Source organism: Odontesthes bonariensis, chromosome 10 (assembly GCF_027942865.1).
Source record: "Odontesthes bonariensis isolate fOdoBon6 chromosome 10, fOdoBon6.hap1, whole genome shotgun sequence".
In the NCBI taxonomy this organism is placed as follows: Eukaryota; Metazoa; Chordata; class Actinopteri; order Atheriniformes; family Atherinopsidae; genus Odontesthes; species Odontesthes bonariensis.
Window position 1 is genome coordinate 2016248 of NC_134515.1, and position 13907 is coordinate 2030154.

Genomic DNA, 13907 nt, shown 5'->3' on the forward strand with positions numbered 1-13907 from the left:
TGCCTTCTTTCACCTTCGTAATATTGCCAAAATTGGGAACATCCTGTCTCAGACTGATGCAGAAAAACTGCTCCATACATTTGTGACTTCAAGATTGGACTGGGCGGGGGATTGGATTGAGAAGTTTCGGTGCAATCTGTTGGTTTCCTGAGCTAAGCTACTTATTTCTACGTTGCCTTTATATGAATTGGACGAATTTGCAATCATACATTTTGTCTCATCAGCTTAATTTCATTTGTTCTTACGGTTCAATTTTTGAATTTCAGGCTGCAATATATTCTAGAAAACAACAGATTTCTGTCCCATATGGTCTAGCGGCTAGGATTCCTGGTTTTCACCCATGTGGCCCGGGTTCAACTCCCGGTATGGGAATAGTTATTTGACTAAATGGTTGGTTGGAGGAAATGGAAGCTGTGTGCTCCATGTCCTCAGAATGCAGACTGTCCTCAGCGACCAGTCCAACAGCCAATCTCTGTGATGGTATGGGGTTTCATCAGTGCTGTTGGCAAAGTGATGGAAGCATTGTTTTCCTATAGTTACTCTATATGGCATATCTTTGGCTTCTAGTACTACAGTGAGGAAAGTTGGAGTTATTTTTTACCAGAATCTGTCCTTTGACTCACATATAAAAAAGGTTTCTAGGACTGCCTTCTTTCACCTTCGTAATATTGCCAAAATTGGGAACATCCTGTCTCAGACTGATGCAGAAAAACTGCTCCATACATTTGTGACTTCAAGATTGGACTGGGCGGGGGATTGGATTGAGAAGTTTCAGGTCAATCTGTTGGTTTCCTGAGCTAAGCTACTTATTTCTACGTTGCCTTTATATGAATTGGACGAATTTGCAATCAAACATTTTGTCTCATCAGCTTAATTTCATTTGTTCTTACGGTTCAATTTTTGAATTTCAGGCTGCAACATATTCTAGAAAACACTCGATTGCTGTCCCATATGGTCTAGCGGCTAGGATTCCTGGTTTTCACCCAGGTGGCCCGGGTTCAACTCCCGGTATGGGAATAGTTATTTGACTAAATGGTTGGTTGGAAGAAATGGAAGCTGTGTGCTCCATCTCCTCAGAATGCAGACTGTCCTCAGCGACCAGTCCAACAGCCAATCTCTGTGATGGTATGGGGTTTCATCAGTGCTCTTGGCAAAGTGATGGAAGCATTGTTTTCCTTTAGTTACTCTAGATGGCATATCTTTGGCTTCTAGTACTACATTGAGGAAAGTTGGAGTTATTTTTGACCAGAATCTGTCCTTTGACTCACATATAAAACAGGTTTCTAGGACTGCCTTCTTTCACCTTCGTAATATTGCCAAAATTGGGAACATCCTGTCTCAGACTGATGCAGAAAAACTGCTCCATACTTTTGTGACTTCAAGATTGGACTGGGCGGGGGATTGGATTGAGAAGTTTCAGTTCAATCTGTTGGTTTCCTGAGCTAAGCTACTTATTTCTACGTCGCCTTTATATGAATTGGACTAATTTGGTCTCATACATTTAGTCTCATCAGCTTAATTTCGTTTATTCTCACGGTTCAATTTTTGAATTTCAGGCTGCAACATATTCTAGAAAACACTAGATTTCTGTCCCATATGGTCTAGCGGCTAGGATTCCTGGTTTTCACCCAGGAGGCCTGGGTTCAACTCCCGGTATGGGAATAGTTACTTGACTAAATGGTTGGTTGGAAGAAATGGAAGCTGTGTGCTCCATGTCCTCACAATGCAAACTGTCCTCAGCGACCAGTCCAACAGCCAATCTCTGTGATGGTATGGGGTTTCATCAGTGCTCTTGGCAAAGTGATGGAAGCATTGTTTTCCTATAGTTACTCTAGATGGCATATCTTTGGCTTCTAGTACTAGAGTGAGGAAAGTTGGAGTTATTTTTGACCAGAATCTGTCCTTCTACTCACATATAAAACAGGTTTCTGGGACTGCCTTCTTTCACCTTTGTAATATTGCCAAAATTGGGAACATCCTGTCTCAGACTGATGCAGAAAAACTGCTCCAACTTTCCTGACTTCAAGATTGGACTGGGCGGGGGATTGGATTGAGAAGTTTCAGTTCAATCTGTTGGTTTCCTGAGCTAAGCTACTTATTTCTACGTTGCCTTTATATGAATTGGACTAATTTGGTCTCATACATTTTGTCTCATCAGCTTAATTTCATTTGTTCTTACGGTTCAATTAATGAATTTCAGGCTGCAACATATTCTAGAAAACACTAGATTTCTGTCCCATATGGTCGAGCAGCTAGGATTCCTGGTTTTCACCCAGGCGGCCTGGGTTCAACTCCCGGTATGGGAATAGTTATTCGACTAAATGGTTGGTTGGAAGAAATGGAAGCTGTGTGCTCCATGTCCTCAGAATGCAGACTGTCCTCAGTGAGCAGTCCAACAGCCAATCTCTGTGATGGTATGGGGTTTCATCAGTGCTCTTGGCAAAGTGATGGAAGCATTGTTTTCCTATAGTTACTCTAGATGGCATATCTTTGGCTTCTAGTACTACATTGAGGAAAGTTGGAGTTATTTTTGACCAGAATCTGTCCTTTGACTCACATATAAAACAGGTTTCTAGGACTGCCTTCTTTCACCTTCGTAATATTGCCAAAATTGGGAACATCCTGTCTCAGACTGATGCAGAAAAACTGCTCCATACTTTTGTGACTTCAAGATTGGACTGGGCGGGGGATTGGATTGAGAAGTTTCAGTTCAATCTGTTGGTTTCCTGAGCTAAGCTACTTATTTCTACGTTGCCTTTATATGAATTGGACGAATATGCAATCAAACATTTTGTCTCATCAGCTTAATTTCGTTTGTTCTTACGGTTCAATTTTTGAATTTCAGGCTGCAACATATTCTAGAAAACAACAGATTTCTGTCCCATATGGTCTAGCGGCTAGGATTCCTGGTTTTCACCCAGGCGGCCTGGGTTCAACTCCAGGTATGGGAATAGTTATTTGACTAAATGGTTGGTTGGAAGCTGTGTGCTCCATGTCCTCAGAATGCAGACTGTCCTCAGCGACCAGTCCAACAGCCAATCTCTGTGATGGTATGGGGTTTCATCAGTGCTCTTGGCAAAGTGATGGAAGCGTTGTTTTCCTATAGTTACTCTAGATGGCATATCTTTGGCTTTTAGTACTACATTGAGTAAAGTTGGAGTTATTTTTGACCAGGATCTGTCCTTTGACTCACATATAAAACAGGTTTCTGGGACTGCCTTCTTTCACCTTCAGAATATTGCCAAAATTGGGAACATCCTGTCTCAGACTGATGCAGAAAAACTGCTCCATACATTTGTGACTTCAAGATTGGACTGGGCGGGGGATTGGATTGAGAAGTTTCAGTTCAATCTGTTGGTTTCCTGAGCTAAGCTACTTATTTCTACGTTGCCTTTATATGAATTGGACGAATTTGCAATCAAACATTTTGTCTCATCAGCTTAATTTCATTTGTTCTTACGGTTCAATTTTTGAATTTCAGGCTGCAACATATTCTAGAAAACACTAGATTGCTGTCCCATATGGTCTAGTGGCTAGGATTCCTGGTTTTCACCCAGGCGGCCCGGGTTCAACTCCCGGTATGGGAATAGTTTTTTGACTAAATGGTTGGTTGGAAGAAATGGAAGCTGTGTGCTCCATGTCCTCAGAATGCAGACTGTCCTCAGTGACCAGTCCAACAACCAATCTCTGTGATGGTATGGGGTTTCATCAGTGCTCTTGGCAAAGTGATGGAAGCATTGTTTTCCTATAGTTACTCTAGATGGCATATCTTTGGCTTCTAGTACTACATTGAGGAAAGTTGGAGTTATTTTTGACCAGAATCTGTCCTTTGACTCACATATAAAACAGGTTTCTAGGACTGCCTTCTTTCACCTTCGTAATATTGCCAAAATTGGGAACATCCTGTCTCAGACTGATGCAGAAAAACTGCTCCATACATTTGTGACTTCAAGATTGGACTGGGCGGGGGATTGGATTGAGAAGTTTCAGTTCAATCTGTTGGTTTCCTGAGCTAAGCTACTTATTTCTACGTCGCCTTTATATGAATTGGACTAATTTGGTCTCATACATTTAGTCTCATCAGCTTAATTTCGTTTATTCTCACGGTTCAATTTTTGAATTTCAGGCTGCAACATATTCTAGAAAACACTAGATTTCTGTCCCATATGGTCTAGCGGCTAGGATTCCTGGTTTTCACCCAGGAGGCCTGGGTTCAACTCCCGGTATGGGAATAGTTACTTGACTAAATGGTTGGTTGGAAGAAATGGAAGCTGTGTGCTCCATGTCCTCACAATGCAAACTGTCCTCAGCGACCAGTCCAACAGCCAATCTCTGTGATGGTATGGGGTTTCATCAGTGCTCTTGGCAAAGTGATGGAAGCATTGTTTTCCTATAGTTACTCTAGATGGCATATCTTTGGCTTCTAGTACTAGAGTGAGGAAAGTTGGAGTTATTTTTGACCAGAATCTGTCCTTCTACTCACATATAAAACAGGTTTCTGGGACTGCCTTCTTTCACCTTTGTAATATTGCCAAAATTGGGAACATCCTGTCTCAGACTGATGCAGAAAAACTGCTCCAACTTTCCTGACTTCAAGATTGGACTGGGCGGGGGATTGGATTGAGAAGTTTCAGTTCAATCTGTTGGTTTCCTGAGCTAAGCTACTTATTTCTACGTTGCCTTTATATGAATTGGACTAATTTGGTCTCATACATTTTGTCTCATCAGCTTAATTTCATTTGTTCTTACGGTTCAATTAATGAATTTCAGGCTGCAACATATTCTAGAAAACACTAGATTTCTGTCCCATATGGTCGAGCAGCTAGGATTCCTGGTTTTCACCCAGGCGGCCTGGGTTCAACTCCAGGTATGGGAATAGTTATTTGACTAAATGGTTGGTTGGAAGCTGTGTGCTCCATGTCCTCAGAATGCAGACTGTCCTCAGCGACCAGTCCAACAGCCAATCTCTGTGATGGTATGGGGTTTCATCAGTGCTCTTGGCAAAGTGATGGAAGCGTTGTTTTCCTATAGTTACTCTAGATGGCATATCTTTGGCTTTTAGTACTACATTGAGTAAAGTTGGAGTTATTTTTGACCAGGATCTGTCCTTTGACTCACATATAAAACAGGTTTCTGGGACTGCCTTCTTTCACCTTCAGAATATTGCCAAAATTGGGAACATCCTGTCTCAGACTGATGCAGAAAAACTGCTCCATACATTTGTGACTTCAAGATTGGACTGGGCGGGGGATTGGATTGAGAAGTTTCAGTTCAATCTGTTGGTTTCCTGAGCTAAGCTACTTATTTCTACGTTGCCTTTATATGAATTGGACGAATTTGCAATCAAACATTTTGTCTCATCAGCTTAATTTCATTTGTTCTTACGGTTCAATTTTTGAATTTCAGGCTGCAACATATTCTAGAAAACACTAGATTGCTGTCCCATATGGTCTAGTGGCTAGGATTCCTGGTTTTCACCCAGGCGGCCCGGGTTCAACTCCCGGTATGGGAATAGTTTTTTGACTAAATGGTTGGTTGGAAGAAATGGAAGCTGTGTGCTCCATGTCCTCAGAATGCAGACTGTCCTCAGTGACCAGTCCAACAACCAATCTCTGTGATGGTATGGGGTTTCATCAGTGCTCTTGGCAAAGTGATGGAAGCATTGTTTTCCTATAGTTACTCTAGATGGCATATCTTTGGCTTCTAGTACAACAGTGAGGAAAGTTGGAGTTATTTTTGACCAGGATCTGTCCTTTGACTCACATATAAAACAGGTTTCTAGGACTGCCTTCTTTCACCTTCGTAATATTGCCAAAATTGGGAACATCCTGTCTCAGACTGATGCAGAAAAACTGCTTCATACATTTGTGACTTCAAGATTGGACTGGGCGGGGGATTGGATTGAGAAGTTTATGTTCAATCTGTTGGTTTCCTGAGCTAAGCCACTTATTTCTACGCTGCCTTTATGTGAATTGGACTAATTTGGACTCATACATTTAGTCTCATCAGCTTAATTTCGTTTGTTGTTACGGTTCAAGTTTGGAATTTCAGGCTGCAACATATTCTAGAAAACACTTGATTGCTGTCCCATATGGTCTAGTGGCTAGGATTCCTGGTTTTCACCCAGGCGGCTGGGGTTCAACTCCCGGTATGGGAATAGTTATTTGACTAAATGGTTGGTTGGAAGAAATGGAAGCTGTGTGCTCCATGTCCTCAGAATGCAGACTGTCCTCAGCGACCAGTCCAACAGCCAATCTCTGTGATGGTATGGGGTTTCATCAGTGCTCTTGGCAAAGTGATGGAAGCATTGTTTTCCTATAGTTACTCTAGATGGCATATCTTTGGCTTCTAGTACTACATTGAGGTAAGTTGGAGTTATTTTTGACCAGAATCTGTCCTTTGACTCACATATAAAACAGGTTTCTGGGACTGCCTTCTTTCACCTTTGTAATATTGCCAAAATTGGGAACATCCTGTCTCAGACTGATGCAGAAAAACTGCTCCATACATTTGTGACTTCAAGATTGGACTGGGCGGGGGATTGGATTGAGAAGTTTCAGTACAATCTGTTGGTTTCCTGAGCTAAGCTACTTATTTCTACGTTGCCTTTATATGAATTGGACTAATTTGGTCTCATACATTTTGTCTCATCAGCTTAATTTCATTTGTTCTTACGGTTCAATTTTTGAATTTCAGGCTGCAACATATTCTAGAAAACACTAGATTGCTGTCCCATATGGTCTAGTGGCTAGGATTCCTGGTTTTCACCCAGGCGGCCCGGGTTCAACTCCCGGTATGGGAATAGTTATTTGACTAAATGGTTGGTTGGAAGAAATGAAAGCTGTGTGCTCCATGTCCTCAGAATGCAGACTGTCCTCAGCGACCAGTCCAACAGCCAATCTCTGTGATGGTATGGGGTTTCATCAGTGCTCTTGGCAAAGTGATGGAAGCATTGTTTTCCTATAGTTCCTCTAGATGGCATATCTTTGGCTTCTAGTACTACAGTGAGGAAAGTTGGAGTTATTTTTTAAGAGGATCTGTCCTTTGACTCACATATAAAACAGGTTTCTAGGACTGCCTTCTTTCACCTTCGTAATATTGCCAAAATTGGGAACATCCTGTCTCAGACTGATGCAGAAAAACTGCTCCATACATTTGTGACTTCAAGATTGGACTGGGCGGGGGATTGGATTGAGAAGTTTCAGTACAATCTGTTGGTTTCCTGAGCTAAGCTACTTATTTCTACGTTGCCTTTATATGAATTGGACGAATTTGCAATCAAACATTTTGTCTCATCAGCTTAATTTCATTTGTTCTTACGGTTCAATTTTTGAATTTCAGGCTGCAACATATTCTAGAAAACAACAGATTTCTGTCCCATATGGTCTAGCAGCTAGGATTCCTGGTTTTCACCCAGGCGGCCTGGGTTCAACTCCCGGTATGGGAATAGTTATTTGACTAAATGGTTGGTTGGAAGCTGTGTGCTCCATGTCCTCAGAATGCAGACTGTCCTCAGCGACCAGTCCAACAGCCAATCTCTGTGATGGTATGGGGTTTCATCAGTGCTCTCGGCAAAGTGATGGAAGCATTGTTTTCCTATAGTTACTCTAGATGGCATATCTTTGGCTTCTAGTACTACATTGAGGAAAGTTGGAGTTATTTTTTACCAGAATCTGTCCTTTGACTCACATATAAAACAGGTTTCTGGGACTGCCTTCTTTCACCTTCGTAATATTGCCAAAATTGGGAACATCCTATCTCAGACTGATGCAGAAAAACTGCTCCACACGTTTGTGTCTTCAAGATTGGACTGGGCCGGGGATTGGATTGAGAAGTTTCAGTTCAATCTGTTGGTTTCCTGAGCTAAGCTACTTATTTCTACGTTGCCTTTATATGAATTGGACGAATTTGCAATCAAACATTTTGTCTCATCAGCTTAATTTCATTTGTTCTTACGGTTCAATTTTTGAATTTCAGGCTGCAACATATTCTAGAAAACACTAGATTGCTGTCCCATATGGTCTAGCGGCTAGGATTCCTGGTTTAAACCCAGGTGGCCCGGGTTCAACTCCCGGTATGGGAATAGTTGTTTGACTAAATGGTTGGTTGGAAGAAATGGAAGCTGTGTGCTCCATGTCCTCAGAATGCAGACTGTCCTCAGCGACCAGTCCAACAGCCAATCTCTGTGATGGTATGGGGTTTCATCAGTGCTCTCGGCAAAGTGATGGAAGCATTGTTTTCCTTAAGTTACTCTAGATGGCATATCTTTGGCTTTTAGTACTACATTGAGGAAAGTTGGAGTTATTTTTGACCAGAATCTGTCCTTTGACTCACATATAAAACAGGTTTCTAGGACTGCCTTCTTTCACCTTTGTAATATTGCCAAAATTGGGAACATCCTGTCTCAGACTGATGCAGAAAAACTGCTCCATACATTTGTGACTTCAAGATTGGACTGGGCGGGGGATTGGATTGAGAAGTTTCAGTACAATCTGTTGGTTTCCTGAGCTAAGCTACTTATTTCTACGTTGCCTTTATATAAATTGGACGAATTTGGTCTCATACATTTAGTCTCATCAGCTGAATTTCATTTGTTCTTACGGTTCAATTTTTGAATTTCAGGCTGCAACATATTCTAGAAAACACTAGATTGCTGTCCCATATGGTCTAGCGGCTAGGATTCCTGGTTTTCACCCAGGCGGCCCGGGTTCAACTCCCGGTATGGGAATAGTTATTTGACTAAATGGTTGGTTGGAAGAAATGGAAGCTGTGAGCTCCATGTCCTCAGAATGCAGACTGTCCTCAGTGACCAGTCCAACAGCCAATATCTGTGATGGTATGGGGTTTCATCAGTGCTCTCGGCAAAGTGATGGAAGCATTGTTTACCTTAAGTTACTCTAGATGGCATATCTTTGGCTTTTAGTACTACATTGAGGAAAGTTGGAGTTATTTTTGACCAGAATCTGTCCTTTGACTCACATATAAAACAGGTTTCTAGGACTGCCTTCTTTCACCTTTGTAATATTGCCAAAATTGGGAACATCCTGTCTCAGACTGATGCAGAAAAACTGCTCGATACATTTGTGACTTCAAGATTGGACTGGGCGGGGGATTGGATTGAGAAGTTTCAGTACAATCTGTTGGTTTCCTGAGCTAAGCTACTTATTTCTACGTTGCCTTTATATAAATTGGACGAATTTGCAATCAAACATTTAGTCTCATCAGCTTAATTTCATTTGTTCTTACGGTTCAATTTTTGAATTTCAGGCTGCAACATATTCTGGAAAACACTAGATTTCTGTCCCATATGGTCTAGCGGCTAGGATTCCTGGTTTTCACCCAGGTGGCCTGGGTTCAACTCCCGGTATGGGAATAGTTATTTGACTAAATGGTTGGTTGGAAGAAATGGAAGCTGTGTGCTCCATTTCCTCAGAATGCAGACTGTCCTCAGCGACCAGTCCAACAGCCAATCTCTGTGATGGTATGGGGTTTCATCAGTGCTCTTGGCAAAGTGATGGAAGCATTGTTTTCCTATAGTTACTCTAGATGGCATATCTTTGGCTTCTAGTACTACATTGAGGAAAGTTGGAGTTATTTTTGACCAGGATCTGTCCTTTGACTAACATATAAAACAGGTTTCTGGGACTGCCTTCTTTCACCTTCGTAATATTGCCAAAATTGGGATTATCCTGTCTCAGACTGATGCAGAAAAACTGCTCCATACATTTGTTACTTCAAGATTGGACTGGGATTGGATTGAGAAGTTTCAGTTCAATCTGTTGGTTTCCTGAGCTAAGCTACTTATTTCTACGTTGCCTTTATATGAATTGGACGAATTTGCAATCAAACATTTTGTCTCATCAGCTTAATTTCATTTGTTCTTACGGTTCAATTTTTGAATTTCAGGCTGCAACATATTCTAGAAAACACTAGATTGCCGTCCCATATGGTCTAGCGGCTAGGATTCCTGGTTTTCACCCAGGCGGCCCGGGTTCAACTCCCGGTATGGGAATAGTTATTTGACTAAATGGTTGGTTGGAAGAAATGGAAGCTGTGTGCTCCATGTCCTCAGAATACAAACTGTCCTCAGTGACCAGTCCAACAGCCAATCTCTGTGATGGTATGGGGTTTCATCAGTGCTCTTGGCAAAGTGACGGAAGCGTTGTTTTCCTATAGTTACTCTAGATGGCATATCTTTGGCTTCTAGTACTACATTGAGGAAAGTTGGAGTTATTTTTGACCAGAATCTGTCCTTTGACTCACATATAAAACAGGTTTCTGGGACTGCCTTCTTTCACCTTTGTAATAATTCCAAAATTGGGAACATCCTGTCTCAGACTGATGCAGAAAAACTGCTCCAACTTTCCTGACTTCAAGATTGGACTGGGCGGGGGATTGGATTGAGAAGTGTCAGTTCAATCTGTTGGTTTCCTGAGCTAAGCTACTTATTTCTACGTTGCCTTTATATGAATTGGACTAATTTGGTCTCATACATTTAGTCTCATCAGCTTAATTTTGTTTGTTCTTATGGTTCAATTTTTGAATTTCAGGCTGCAACATATTCTAGAAAACGCTAGATTGCTGTCCCATATGGTCTAGCGGCAATGATTCCTGGTTTTCACCCAGGCGGCCCGGGTTCAACTCCCGGTATGGGAATAGTTATTTGACTAAATGGTTGGTTGGAAGAAATGGAAGCTGTGTGCTCCATGTCCTCAGAATGCAGACTGTCCTCAGCGACCAGTCCAACAGCCAATCTCTGTGATGGTATGGGGTTTCATCAGTGCTCTTGGCAAAGTGATGGAAGCATTATTTTCCTATAGTTACTCTAGATGGCATATCTTTGGCTTCTAGTACTACATTGAGGAAAGTTGGAGTTATTTTTGACCAGAATCTGTCCTTTGACTCACATATAAAACAGGTTTCTGGGACTGCATTTTTTCACCTTCGCAATAATTCCAAAATTGGGAACATCCTGTCTCAGACTGATGCAGAAAAACTGCTCCATACATTTGTGACTTCAAGATTGGACTGGGCGGGGGATTGGATTGAGAAGTTTCAGTTCAATCTGTTGGTTTCCTGAGCTAAGCTACTTATTTCTACGTTGCCTTTATATGAATTGGACGAATTTGGTCTCATACATTTAGTCTCATCAGCTTAATTTTGTTTGTTCTTACGGTTCAATTTTTGAATTTCAGGTTGCAACAAATTCTAGAAAACAACAGATTTCTGTCCCATATGGTCTAGCGGCTAGGACTCCTGGTTTTCACCCAGAGGACCCGGGTTCAACTCCTGGTATGGGAATAGTTATTTGACTAAATGGTTGTTTGGATGAAATGGAAGTTGTGAGCTCCATGTCCTCAGAATGCAGACTGTCCTCAGTGACCAGTCCAACAGCCAATATCTGTGATGGTATGGGGTTTCATCAGTGCTCTCGGCAAAGTGATGGAAGCATTGTTTACCTTAAGTTACTCTAGATGGCATATCTTTGGCTTTTAGTACTACATTGAGGAAAGTTGGAGTTATTTTTGACCAGAATCTGTCCTTTGACTCACATATAAAACAGGTTTCTAGGACTGCCTTCTTTCACCTTTGTAATATTGCCAAAATTGGGAACATCCTGTCTCAGACTGATGCAGAAAAACTGCTCGATACATTTGTGACTTCAAGATTGGACTGGGCGGGGGATTGGATTGAGAAGTTTCAGTACAATCTGTTGGTTTCCTGAGCTAAGCTACTTATTTCTACGTTGCCTTTATATAAATTGGACGAATTTGCAATCAAACATTTAGTCTCATCAGCTTAATTTCATTTGTTCTTACGGTTCAATTTTTGAATTTCAGGCTGCAACATATTCTGGAAAACACTAGATTTCTGTCCCATATGGTCTAGCGGCTAGGATTCCTGGTTTTCACCCAGGTGGCCTGGGTTCAACTCCCGGTATGGGAATAGTTATTTGACTAAATGGTTGGTTGGAAGAAATGGAAGCTGTGTGCTCCATTTCCTCAGAATGCAGACTGTCCTCAGCGACCAGTCCAACAGCCAATCTCTGTGATGGTATGGGGTTTCATCAGTGCTCTTGGCAAAGTGATGGAAGCATTGTTTTCCTATAGTTACTCTAGATGGCATATCTTTGGCTTCTAGTACTACATTGAGGAAAGTTGGAGTTATTTTTGACCAGGATCTGTCCTTTGACTAACATATAAAACAGGTTTCTGGGACTGCCTTCTTTCACCTTCGTAATATTGCCAAAATTGGGATTATCCTGTCTCAGACTGATGCAGAAAAACTGCTCCATACATTTGTTACTTCAAGATTGGACTGGGATTGGATTGAGAAGTTTCAGTTCAATCTGTTGGTTTCCTGAGCTAAGCTACTTATTTCTACGTTGCCTTTATATGAATTGGACGAATTTGCAATCAAACATTTTGTCTCATCAGCTTAATTTCATTTGTTCTTACGGTTCAATTTTTGAATTTCAGGCTGCAACATATTCTAGAAAACACTAGATTGCCGTCCCATATGGTCTAGCGGCTAGGATTCCTGGTTTTCACCCAGGCGGCCCGGGTTCAACTCCCGGTATGGGAATAGTTATTTGACTAAATGGTTGGTTGGAAGAAATGGAAGCTGTGTGCTCCATGTCCTCAGAATACAAACTGTCCTCAGTGACCAGTCCAACAGCCAATCTCTGTGATGGTATGGGGTTTCATCAGTGCTCTTGGCAAAGTGACGGAAGCGTTGTTTTCCTATAGTTACTCTAGATGGCATATCTTTGGCTTCTAGTACTACATTGAGGAAAGTTGGAGTTATTTTTGACCAGAATCTGTCCTTTGACTCACATATAAAACAGGTTTCTGGGACTGCCTTCTTTCACCTTTGTAATAATTCCAAAATTGGGAACATCCTGTCTCAGACTGATGCAGAAAAACTGCTCCAACTTTCCTGACTTCAAGATTGGACTGGGCGGGGGATTGGATTGAGAAGTGTCAGTTCAATCTGTTGGTTTCCTGAGCTAAGCTACTTATTTCTACGTTGCCTTTATATGAATTGGACTAATTTGGTCTCATACATTTAGTCTCATCAGCTTAATTTTGTTTGTTCTTATGGTTCAATTTTTGAATTTCAGGCTGCAACATATTCTAGAAAACGCTAGATTGCTGTCCCATATGGTCTAGCGGCAATGATTCCTGGTTTTCACCCAGGCGGCCCGGGTTCAACTCCAGGTATGGGAATTGTTATTTGACTAAATGGTTGGTTGGAAGAAATGGAAGCTGTGTGCTCCATGTCCTCAGAATGCAGACTGTCCTCAGTGACCAGTCCAACAGCCAATCTCTGTGATGGTATGGGGTTTCATCAGTGCTCTTGGCAAAGTGATGGAGGCATTGTTTTCCTATAGTTACTCTAGATGGCATATCTTTGGCTTCTAGTACTACATTGAGGAAAGTTGGAGTTATTTTTGACCAGAATCTGTCCTTTGACTCACATATAAAACAGGTTTCTGGGACTGCCTTTTTTCACCTTCGCAATAATTCCAAAATTGGGAACATCCTGTCTCAGACTGATGCAGAAAAACTGCTCCATACATTTGTGACTTCAAGATTGGACTGGGCGGGGGATTGGATTGAGAAGTTTCAGTTCAATCTGTTGGTTTCCTGAGCTAAGCTACTTATTTCTACGTTGCCTTTATATGAATTGGACGAATTTGGTCTCATACATTTAGTCTCATCAGCTTAATTTTGTTTGTTCTTACGGTTCAATTTTTGAATTTCAGGTTGCAACAAATTCTAGAAAACAACAGATTTCTGTCCCATATGGTCTAGCGACTAGGATTCCTGGTTTTCACCCAGGCGGCCCGGGTTCAACTCCCGGTATGGGAATAGTTATTTGACTAAATGGTTGGTTGGAAGAAA

At 41.6% G+C, this 13907-nt stretch overlaps 16 non-coding genes across 16 annotated transcripts; all 16 read left to right on the forward strand.

The window, feature by feature from the left end:
- Positions 1-300: 300 nt before the first annotated feature.
- Positions 301-372, forward strand: trnae-uuc (transfer RNA glutamic acid (anticodon UUC)). The gene has a single exon. It is a non-coding gene; the product is annotated as a tRNA-Glu (tRNA).
- Positions 373-945: 573 nt separating this feature from the next.
- On the forward strand, positions 946-1017 carry trnae-uuc (transfer RNA glutamic acid (anticodon UUC)). Its single transcript has one exon. It is a non-coding gene; the product is annotated as a tRNA-Glu (tRNA).
- Positions 1018-1590: 573 nt separating this feature from the next.
- On the forward strand, positions 1591-1662 carry trnae-uuc (transfer RNA glutamic acid (anticodon UUC)). The gene has a single exon. It is a non-coding gene; the product is annotated as a tRNA-Glu (tRNA).
- A 1853-nt stretch (positions 1663-3515) lies between these two features.
- Positions 3516-3587, forward strand: trnae-uuc (transfer RNA glutamic acid (anticodon UUC)). Its single transcript has one exon. It is a non-coding gene; the product is annotated as a tRNA-Glu (tRNA).
- Positions 3588-4160: 573 nt separating this feature from the next.
- trnae-uuc (transfer RNA glutamic acid (anticodon UUC)) lies at positions 4161-4232 on the forward strand. The gene has a single exon. It is a non-coding gene; the product is annotated as a tRNA-Glu (tRNA).
- Positions 4233-5440: 1208 nt separating this feature from the next.
- On the forward strand, positions 5441-5512 carry trnae-uuc (transfer RNA glutamic acid (anticodon UUC)). Its single transcript has one exon. It is a non-coding gene; the product is annotated as a tRNA-Glu (tRNA).
- A 1218-nt stretch (positions 5513-6730) lies between these two features.
- Positions 6731-6802, forward strand: trnae-uuc (transfer RNA glutamic acid (anticodon UUC)). Its single transcript has one exon. It is a non-coding gene; the product is annotated as a tRNA-Glu (tRNA).
- Positions 6803-8011: 1209 nt separating this feature from the next.
- trnal-uaa (transfer RNA leucine (anticodon UAA)) lies at positions 8012-8083 on the forward strand. Its single transcript has one exon. It is a non-coding gene; the product is annotated as a tRNA-Leu (tRNA).
- Positions 8084-8656: 573 nt separating this feature from the next.
- Positions 8657-8728, forward strand: trnae-uuc (transfer RNA glutamic acid (anticodon UUC)). Its single transcript has one exon. It is a non-coding gene; the product is annotated as a tRNA-Glu (tRNA).
- A 573-nt stretch (positions 8729-9301) lies between these two features.
- trnae-uuc (transfer RNA glutamic acid (anticodon UUC)) lies at positions 9302-9373 on the forward strand. The gene has a single exon. It is a non-coding gene; the product is annotated as a tRNA-Glu (tRNA).
- Positions 9374-9940: 567 nt separating this feature from the next.
- Positions 9941-10012, forward strand: trnae-uuc (transfer RNA glutamic acid (anticodon UUC)). Its single transcript has one exon. It is a non-coding gene; the product is annotated as a tRNA-Glu (tRNA).
- A 572-nt stretch (positions 10013-10584) lies between these two features.
- Positions 10585-10656, forward strand: trnae-uuc (transfer RNA glutamic acid (anticodon UUC)). Its single transcript has one exon. It is a non-coding gene; the product is annotated as a tRNA-Glu (tRNA).
- A 573-nt stretch (positions 10657-11229) lies between these two features.
- trnae-uuc (transfer RNA glutamic acid (anticodon UUC)) lies at positions 11230-11301 on the forward strand. Its single transcript has one exon. It is a non-coding gene; the product is annotated as a tRNA-Glu (tRNA).
- Positions 11302-11874: 573 nt separating this feature from the next.
- On the forward strand, positions 11875-11946 carry trnae-uuc (transfer RNA glutamic acid (anticodon UUC)). Its single transcript has one exon. It is a non-coding gene; the product is annotated as a tRNA-Glu (tRNA).
- Positions 11947-12513: 567 nt separating this feature from the next.
- trnae-uuc (transfer RNA glutamic acid (anticodon UUC)) lies at positions 12514-12585 on the forward strand. Its single transcript has one exon. It is a non-coding gene; the product is annotated as a tRNA-Glu (tRNA).
- Positions 12586-13802: 1217 nt separating this feature from the next.
- trnae-uuc (transfer RNA glutamic acid (anticodon UUC)) lies at positions 13803-13874 on the forward strand. The gene has a single exon. It is a non-coding gene; the product is annotated as a tRNA-Glu (tRNA).
- The last annotated feature ends 33 nt before the right edge of the window (positions 13875-13907 follow it).